General features: G+C 37.7%; 1 long non-coding RNA gene across 1 annotated transcript; it reads right to left on the reverse strand.

Annotated features, from left to right (window-relative positions):
• Positions 1–6,016: 6,016 nt before the first annotated feature.
• LOC112076207 (uncharacterized) lies at positions 6,017–7,999 on the reverse strand. The gene is made up of 3 exons (XR_002895131.2): positions 7,708–7,999; positions 7,060–7,104; positions 6,017–6,102 (listed from the first exon to the last, which is right to left on the reverse strand). It is a non-coding gene; the product is annotated as an uncharacterized lncRNA (long non-coding RNA).
• Between the last annotated feature and the right edge of the window lie 2,591 nt (positions 8,000–10,590).

Consider the following 10,590-nt stretch of genomic DNA (forward strand, 5'->3'; position numbering starts at 1 on the left):
AGCTTGGCTGAGAAGGCACACCAACTGTGCGCAATGTCATTAGAAAATAGGAAGAAAATAGAAGAAGTCATAGATTGATGGTCAATTCACCCTCGGTCTTGGGGTCCCATAGCAAGACTCACCTCGTGGCGTGCACCAATGATTCAGAGAGAAGTGTGAGGATCAGCCCAAACTACACGGCAGTAGACCTGGTCAATGACCTCCTGAAGAGAGCGTGACACAAGTCATCCAAAGGAAAACCTTATTATACACACTACGCCGTCATGGGCTTAATTAAAAATCCTGCAGCGCACACAAGGTCCCCCTCCTCAAGCAGGCGCATGTCCAGGCCCGTCTGAAGTTGCCTATATGACCATCTGGATGATCAAGGAGGACACGCGAGAAGTCATCTGGTTCTGATATTCAAAAATAGAACTTTTCGCTCCTAACTCCATCGCCGCGTGCTTTGGAGGAAGAAGAAGGACTGAGTACAACCCCAAAGAACACCATCCCAACCGTGAAGCATCGAGGGGAAAACATCATCTTGGGGATGCTTTTCTGCAAAGGGGACAGGACGACATGCCACCGGTATTGGAGGGGAGGATGATGGGCCATGTATTGCGAATCGTGAGCCAACACCTCCTTCCCTCAGTAAAGGCATATGATGGGTCGTGGCTGGGTCTCCAGCTATGACAACGACCCGAAACCCACACACAGGCCAGGCAACTAAGAGTGGGCTCCGTAAGAAGTTATCTCAAGTCCTGAGTGGCCCTAGCCAGTCTCCAGACCTGAACCGCAATAGAGAAATCGTTGGAGGGAGCTGAAAGTCCGTTATTGCCCAGCACAGCCACCAACCTTAAGGATCTGGAGAAGGTCTTATGGAAGGAGTGGCCAAAATCCCTGCTGCAGGTGTGAAACCTGGTCAATAACTACAGAAACTATGATCTCTGTAATTGCAAACAAACGATTCTGTACCAAATATTAAGTTCTCTTTCTATGTATCAATACTTATGTCATGCCACATAAAAGCTAATAAATTACTTAAAAATCATACAATGATTTTTCGGATTTTGTATTTAGATTTCCGCTCTCACAGTTGAAGTTACCTAGGATATAAAATTACAGACCTCTACGATGCTTTTTAAGTAGGAAGAATCTGCAAAATCGGCAGTGATCAAAATACTTGTTCTCCCACTGTATATATTACATTATATTCATGTGTCGCACATACACTCTCATTTAAACACACCCCACAATTACAATCACTGTAGTTACCATTAGCGTGTGATAAGAAATTAAAACTTGATATGGGTGCATTGGATATGACGATACAAATTATCTACAAAAACAAATAAATGACCTACCTACAGAAAGATAATGATTACCTACAGTATAGAGAGAAATAGTCTACCTACAAGAGAGAATAGTCTACCAGATATTACAAGAGAGAAATATCTACCTAAGCGAGAAATAGTCACTACATGAGGAGTCTACTCCTTGGGGAATGACAATGCAAGTCTATTCAGAACACAAACATGTCTGCCACTGTGCTACAGAACAAAATAGTGAGACCGTAACCACATAGGTCTACAAATCGCAACAACACAACAACAAAAAAAAACTTTTCAGAATCGCTCTCTTTAAACCCACACAAAATGGCGTACAGTTGGAATGTATAGAGTAGAACCTGCACTGGTTATACCCTGTTTAATACCCCAAAGAGGAAGGAGTTCTTCATTGAGGCCAGACGTAAAGGAACACAGGATTTGCAGCTACGGGGGCTACTGATGTGGGGAGTCCAAGAGACTGTGTATGTAAAGCACATGTAAGCCCGGGTATTACGGTCAATACCAACAGAGATTTCACGCTTTAAAGGTTATTGGATAATGAGTGTGTGATGTGGGTCTGTGTGTGTGTGTGTGTGTGTGTGTGTGTTGTGTGTGTTTGTGTTGCTGGTTGTGTGTGTTGTGTGTTGTGTGGTGTGTGTGGTATGTGTGTGTGTGTTGTCGTGTGGAGTACAATGTAATTCTATGCAACGCTAACTCTATAGCACAAACGTCTATTCAACTCAACCGACGTCAACTTCAACGTCTGATTACGTCGGTTCGAACGTATTTATTAGAAATGACTGGAGACAATGTTGATTCAAACCAGTGTGGCTCAGAGGGAAAAGACATCTCCAATATATATTTAAACTTATTATTAAGAGAACAAAAATGTGACGAGACAAACAAAAAAATTTCAACAATGGTATTGTTAAACAAACATGTGCATATCCACAACAGAATTGCGTTATTTAAATGAATTGAGATTGACATACTTAGCCTGCAAAATGTCCACTTCTATGAGAGGTTGGTCCGTGTTTACCACTAACAGGTGGAGAGAACATCTGAAAGAAGATAATAACAGTAAGATACTTACAACAGAAGAGAAGACAACTCTTTAGATTGTTTAAAAGTTAATTAATAAATCAATCAACTCAATATAGCAGTGTTCTAGGGAAAACTTTTATGACTGGCAGTAACTATTATGAGGCTGTAACACACTAACACATAAAGCATATGAATGTGTTACTGGTGGGAAACGAGCCATTCAAGAGGGTGCTTCACACACAATTATTAATGGTATTTCCCTGATGGACTCTCTCTGCGATATGATACATGTGGACATCGATATTGCCTAATGGTGTATTCTTATATGTATCTAAAGCCTGGGTGTATTCTATATGTATCCTTAAGCCTATGTGTATTTTATATGTAAAAGCCCTAGTGGATTCTATACGTATCTTAAAGCCTAATGTGATGTCTATATGATCCTTAAAGCCTAATGGTTTATTCTATATGTATCCTTAAAGCCCTAGTGGTGTATTCTATATGTATCCTTAAAGCCCTAGTGGTGTATTCTATATGTATCCTTAAAGCCCTAATGGTGTATTCTATATGTATCCTTAAAGCCCTAGTGGTGTATTCTATAATGTATCTTAAAGCCTGTGGATTCTATATGTATCCTTAAAGCCATGGTGTATTCTATAATGTATCCTTAAAGCCCTAATGGTGTAGTTCTATATGTAATCCTTAAAGCCCTAGATGGGTGATTCTATATGTATTCCTTATAGCCCTAAAGTGGTGTATTCTATATGTAGTCTTAAAGCCCTAATGTGTATTCATATGTATCCTTAAACCCTAATGGTGTATTCTATATGATCCTTAAAGCCCTAATGGTGTATTTCTATATGTATCCTTAAAGCCCTAGTGGTGTATGTTATATTAATGTATCCTTAAAGCCTGGTGGTGTATTCTATATGTATCCTTAAAGCCCTAATGGTGGTATTCTATAATGTATCCTTAAAGCCCTAATGGTGTATTCTATTATGTATCCTTAAAGCCTATGGTGTATCTATATGTATCCTTAAAGCCCTAAGGTGTATTCTATATGTATCTTTAAAGCCTAATGGTGTATTCTATATGTATCCTCGCTAAAGCCCTAATGGGTATTCTATATGTATCCTTAAAGCCTAGTGTGTTTCTATATGTATCCTTAAAGCCCTAATGTGTATTCTATATGTATTCCTTAAAGGCCCTAGTGGTGTATTCTATATGTATCCTTAAAGCCTAATGGTGTATTCTATATGTATCCTTAAAGCCCTAATGGTGTATTCTAGTATGTATCCTTAAAGCCCTAATGGTGTATTCTATATGTATCCTTAAACCCTAGTGTGTATTCTATACGATCCTAAAGCCTAGTTGATTCTATATGTATCCTTAAAGCCCTAATGGTTATTCTATATGTATCTTAAAGCCCTGATGGTGTATTCTATATGTACTCCTTAAAGCCCTATGGTGTATTCTATATGTATCCTTAAAGCCTAATGTGTATTCTATATGTACCTTAAAGCCCTAGTGTGTATTCTATACGTATCCTTAAAGCCTAGTGTGGTATTCTATAGTATCCTTAAAGCCTAATGGTGTATTCTATATGTATCCTTAAAGCCCAATGGTGTATTCTATATGTATCCTTAAAGCCCAATGGTATTTCTATAATGTATCCTTAAAGCCTAGTGTATTCTTACGCTATCCTTAAACCCTAGTGTTATTCTATAATGTATCCTTAAGCCCTAAATGGTGTAATTCTATATTGTATCCTTAAACCCTAGTGTGTATTCTATATGTATCCTTAAAGCCTTAGTGTGTATTCTATATGTATCCTTAAAGCCCTAATGGTGTATTCTATATTATCCTTAAAAGCCCTTGTGGTGTCGGTATTCTATATGTATCCTTAAAGCCCTAATGGTGTATTATACGATCCGTATCTTAAGCTATGTGTGTATTCTCAGTATCCTTAATCCTTAAAGCCCTGGTGTGATTCTATATGTATCCTTAAAGCCCTAATGGTGTATTCTATATGTATCCTTAAACCTAGTGGTGTATTCTATATGTATCCTAAAGCCCTAGTGTGTATTCTATATGTATCTTAAAGCCCTAATGGTGTATTCTATATGTATCCTTAAACCTAATGGTGTATTCTATATGTATGCTTAAAGCCCTAATGGTGTATTCTATATGTATCCTTAACCCTAGTGTATTCTATATGTATCCTTAAAGCCTATGGTGTATTCTTACGTATCTACCTTAAACCCTAATGGTATTCTACATGTATCCTTAAAGCCCTAATGGTGTATTCTATATGTATCCTTAAACCTAATGGTGTATTCTATATGTATCCTTAAAGCAATGGTGTATCTATACGTTCCTTAAAGCCCTAGTGTGTATTCTATATATCTTAAAGCCCTAAGTTATCTATATGTTCTTAAAGCCCTAGTTGTATTCTTATGTTCCGAAAGCCCTAGTGGAATTCTATAGTATCCTTAAAGCCCTAGTGGTGTATTCTATACGTTCCTTAAAGCCCTATGTGTATCTATATGTTCCTTAAAGCCCTAATGGTGTATTCTATATGTATCCTTAAAGCCCTAGTGTTATTCTATATGTATCCTTAAAGCCTAATGTGTATTCTATACGTATCCTTAGCCCTGTGATGTATTCAATGTATCCTTAAAGCCCTAGTGGTGTATTCATATGTATCCTTAAGCCCTAGTTGTATTCTATATGTATCCTAAAATAGGATATGAAAAATGTGCCTATAGCTAACTTCTCCGAAATAACAGCAATTTAATACTGTGGCTAATTAGTAGGCCCTACCTAACTGTAAAAAAGACTGACCAAATGTCTGGATTATCAAGTAGGATTTTTTCCCCTTGATACATAAAAGCGGCTTTATTTAGTTTCTCAGACAGCTACTCGAAGTTGACAAGAGTTACGAGTATTATTGGTTAATGAAAACATGACCGTAGGCACGTTCCTTGTCCGAAACTTCACGAACCATAAAGCGTTTCTATAAAGACAAAACTATTTGCCACAACACAGAAAGGTCTGAATAAAGTCAACTATCCGTTATTAAATAAAAACAATAAACATTGTAAAAGTACCGGTAACAATTAGTTTATAAAAGCATCGATTATTTTTATTATTTATGGTGCTCGTCCGCCATGCAGTTATGACTGGGAAACTGGGTTCTAATGACAGTGAGAGCTGTCACTATAGAATGGATTAAAGACAAGGAACAAACGTATTCACACTTCTAATTCTAGACACAATGAAACAGAAACAATACTTTAAAATGGATATACTACCATTATGTTGGACATTTTCAATCGCTGTTTCGCATCTATAGAAACAACACAATTACTAATGCAATATTTATATTTCTCTGCACATATTTGGGGGAAAAAAAAAACACTTAGTAATAGAAAAACCACAAGTCATTTAACTTTCTTTTAAATCATATTGTTTACCCTTGGTTAAAGACGTACAGAGTAAGAAGAAAAAAAATAACACTTTTAAAGAAATAGCCTACCTCACAATGAATACCAAAAAAACATGAGTCTATCTATTGCCATACAAATCAAAATKATAAACAGTCACCGGTAGGTCGGTGCCTAGGTTTCGGTCATTGCTATATTATAACAATTGCTTACCGCACTGAAATCCAATAAGTCGYTYAGTTCTTTGTCTGTCCCTATGGCAGCCATTCGCTGTTGGTGATGCATTTTAGCAAAATCACACAAACCTAAAAAACATGGAAACAAATAGCGGTCAGAGGACGCCAGTTCTCGCACCGATAGGAGGGGTACCGACCTTAATCACTCACTATATGAGATCTTCCTCACAATCAACACACGACCGGGAACCGGGAGTCGCGCAAATTCCACTTTGCATTCAAATCTATTATATTTCAACGCATCCTTGTGCCACAGGAGGTTTAGATAAATAAAAATAAAAAAGAATCCGGTAATTGTATGAAAGAAATAGACATATGCGAATGTTTCCCCAAGTCCAGTCCTGGCTGTGCAAAAGGCAGTTTAGCCCGGAGATCAAGTGACAATCCCGTGCATAGAAAAATAAATAAATAAACGCTATAAAGACAGCGGAAAATGTACACAAAACCGGACTTGTTAACTAGCCAACACAGGCAGTGAAAGTATGACAGAACGTTTGTAAATATCCGTTTGATAATTGGGAATATGATCATTGAGGACTTTTATTAATTTCCACTGAGCTGAGTTTGAGCCCCATGTGCGTGTCACAGAATAGTAGACTAATACCGTTGGTTTCTACAGCCACCTAGCTACCTTTTAATATATCGATACCTGCACTTTTGCTACCAGTATTTGTTGGGTTGAAATGTACATTACAAAAGGGGGAAATAATAAAAGTGATTGATATTCCATAAAATAAATCTTTGTTTTCATTGATTGATTTAGAACGCCGATATATTTGTGTTCAACAGAATGTCAATCTGTCTGTCGACATCTCAAACCACCGAAAATCTTGGTTGGCACATTATGGATATTGCGCCGATGTTGAAAATAACTTTTATTTCGATAGTAGCTAGTCTACTTTTWAAATTGTGAAAATCTTGTTGTCATTACAAGATAACAAAGCCCATATTCACTTGTTCACTGGGTTGTATGTATTTGTGTAAATTGAGGCTTGAGTTACTYGCTACATGATCATTGAGTTATACCTGTAACACTGTAGCTGCTGGAAGTCTTCAATGATGATGACGAGCCTGCGAACGATATTTATAGTCAGTATCCAAATATAGTTGGACTATAGGCTAGTTGTGTTTTTGGCATCAACACAGGTAGCCTATACTATTCTATCACAGGCGATGAAATGTGCAAATAAAAAATATTTGACGTTACATAAAATAATGTCTCCGGGTCGCTTCAATAAGTTACCATTTTGCCCTATTTTCAGAGCTAAGAGACTAACACAGCTAACGTGGACTGGCTAACATTTTTCCGCGAAATACTGTCATAAAGTGGTGCCTGTCTGTTTTGAGGACTTGGGTRGCGGTGGATAGCTACGGACACGAACTATGAGTATTTCCTTTAACCTGTCACATTTGGATATGAACTGTCCCAAATACCCGTGACAGTTTGATTGATCAATCAACAATGGTGTCTTCGTCTGCAACCAATAGAAAAGTTGTAGCAGACTGRCTGTCAGTCTGTCTACCTTGCGATGCCAGCCAGACAGGCACAGAAGGGAAACGATTCCAACTTGGCTGACAAAACAGTTTTATGAAATCCACATACTGGGTATGTCGCCAACTGTCCTTGTTGTAAATAAGTTGCACCAACATCAAAATAAAATAAAATAAAATTACCTTAGTTTGATATGTTTACGTAATCCACAAAAGTGTATATATTTGATTTGCTCTCTTATGTGTAAACTCAACGATAGCTGACGACTTTTGCCTGTGCTAGCGGAGCTATCCGAAATATKTATCTTCTCTACGATGTTAGCGGYTACATTTGTTTGAAAATTCAAATATGCTTTCCGGTGTTAGGGTCAACTTTGCAGCAAAACGTAGTTGTACATCCAGGGGCTGCCTTAAATTAGACCGTGTGGCTTGTTTTCACATCCTATGCAGTTAGCTACCAAGCTAGCTGTCTACTTTTCCATTGCTCTAGTCTAGCTCTCAGTGTTGTCGCGTGTGTCACACAGGCGCTAGCATCAATGTCGCGGAGGGCCCATAAGGCTAGAACACTATATAAGAAATAGGGTGCCATTGAGTCAAACATTCAATCATGGGCACTCTTACTGCAGTTGTTGGCTGCTTTGTGTAATGTATTGTTGTCTCTATCTTCTTGACCTTGTGTGTTGTGATGTGTTGTTTTGTCCTATATTTATATTGTATGTATTTATTTATTTTTAATCCCAGGCCCCGTCCCAGGCAGGAGGCCTTTGCCTTCTGGTAGGCCGTCATTGTAAATTAGAATGTGTTCTTAACTGACTTGCCTAGTTAAATAAGGTTAAATAAATAAAATAAATAAATACAAGTTGAGATGCACAGTGTCTTTGTGATAGAGTGAAGATGGCCCTAACATAACTAACACTAACAAATATTACACGGTAATAAGTGATAAATAATTGTGAAAAGTGGTAAAAGTGACAATCATGATAATGATAATTGTGAATAAGGTGGTAAGTGATAATCATGATAATGATAATTGTGATAAGGTGGTAAGTGATAATCATGATAATGATAATTGTGATAGGAGGTGGTAAGTGATAATCATGATAATGATAATTGTGAATAAGTGATAATAATAATAGTGATATGTGATAATCATGATAATAATAATAAATTGTGATAAGGTGGTAAGTGATAATCATGATCATGATAATTGTGAATACGTGATAATAATAATTGTGATAAGTGATAATAACATAATTGTGATAAGTGATAATATAATGTTAAGTTGATAATATAATGTATAAGTGATAATATAATTGTGATATGATAAATAATGTGATAAGTGATAATATATGTGATAAGTGATAATAATATTTGTGATAAAGTGATAATAATATGTAATAAGTGGAAATATAATTGTGATAAGTAGATAAGTAAAATTGTGCTAGTGATAATAATTAATGTGATAAGTGATAATAATAATGTGATAAGTGATAATAATAATTGTGATAAGTGATAATAATAATTGTGATAAGTGATAATAATAATAGTGATAAGTGATATAAAATAGTGATAAGTGATAATAATGTGATCACAAAACCACGTGAATATCAACACCACCAATGTTTTTTTTTTGTTTTTTCTTGCCTCTCGTAAAACGTAGCTGCAAACAAAACATAGTTTCAAAGCACTGATGATAAAACCTGACATCTTCTCTGAAAAGAGAGGAGCTTCGCTCTTGGATACATTCAAATGGCACATATAGTCCGAAGTGCACTACATTTGACCAGAGCTCTCATCAAAAGCAGTGCACTATACAGAGAATAGGATGTCATTTAGGATGTGTGCCACCTAGATTTCTACATCGGCCCCCCCTGCTATAGGTCTTATCAAGCTTAGTGTGAGTCCTTATCTTCTTGATAAGAAGCTGAAAGCTATTGCTTTGTAACCATTATATGTGTCACGTTCTGACCTTAGTTCCTTTTTTATGTCTTTGTGTTAGGTTTGTCAGGGCGTGAATTGGGGTGGGTAGTCTATGTTCTTTTTTTCTAAGTTCTTTTTTCTATGTGTTTTGGCTAGTATGGTTCTCAATCAGAGGCAGGGTGTCGTTCGTTGTCTTGATTGGAATCATACTTCGGTAGCCTGTTTTCCCCATTTTGGTTGTGGGTGTTTATTTTCTGTGTAGTGTGTTCACCTCGTTAGATCTGTTTTGTTTTCTATCGTTTGTTATTTTGTGTAGTGTTCAGTTTTTCTATTAAATTATGAACGAACACTTACCACGCTGCATATTGGTGCCGATCCTTCATACTCCTCAGACGAAGAGGAAGGAATCGTTACAATATGGTTACTATTTCATATACTCTGAAGATTCTTTGACTTTCTGTTTTTTGTTTTGTCTAAATCAACTATATGTCCAGAGTCAAGGCCGCGGGCACATCCGGCCCGCCGAGAAGGGTTTTTTACGGGCCACCTGGCGGAGATCTTGATTTATTATTAGAAACCGGCCCGCAGACCGCCAGCCCAAGCCCGGCAGCCCGCAGATCTATTTACCGCACCAATACTAACACTTTCCCACATGCAACGGTTGAGCTCCTCTACCAAGCTGCGTTCGGAGCGGCACAGTTGGCTGAATAAAATAGGTATGCTTCGCCGCTGTTTCGACGCGATTTGACTTGACTTTGGAAGCACAAAAAGCAGGTTCGAAACTGCTCGGGTAACCATTTGCTGATTGAGTGGAAAGCTGACCCACCAGAAACCTTCCAAATGGAGTTTGCATTGACCTCCAATGCAATGATGCCACTGAGGGAAACCAAAATTGCCGGCAGTCGATGTAGCTGGGCGCGCAGTTCGCGCGTTCTCCCGACACAATATCGCCCCAGCTGCCAATCCAGGTCTGCTCAAACCGTTGTCTATGTTTGGCAGCAATACCTGTTAGTGAAACAACTCCGTTTTCTTTGATGAACATACTGAACAAAACATCGAACAGTGAAAGTACGAGCTTACTGTGACTGAACACACTCCCTGCAATTTCTGAGGATTTCTCAGCTAGAGCCTTACCCGAACATTGAT

This window comes from Salvelinus sp. IW2-2015, unplaced genomic scaffold (genome assembly GCF_002910315.2).
Source record: "Salvelinus sp. IW2-2015 unplaced genomic scaffold, ASM291031v2 Un_scaffold3625, whole genome shotgun sequence".
NCBI classification, from domain to species: Eukaryota; Metazoa; Chordata; class Actinopteri; order Salmoniformes; family Salmonidae; genus Salvelinus; species Salvelinus sp. IW2-2015.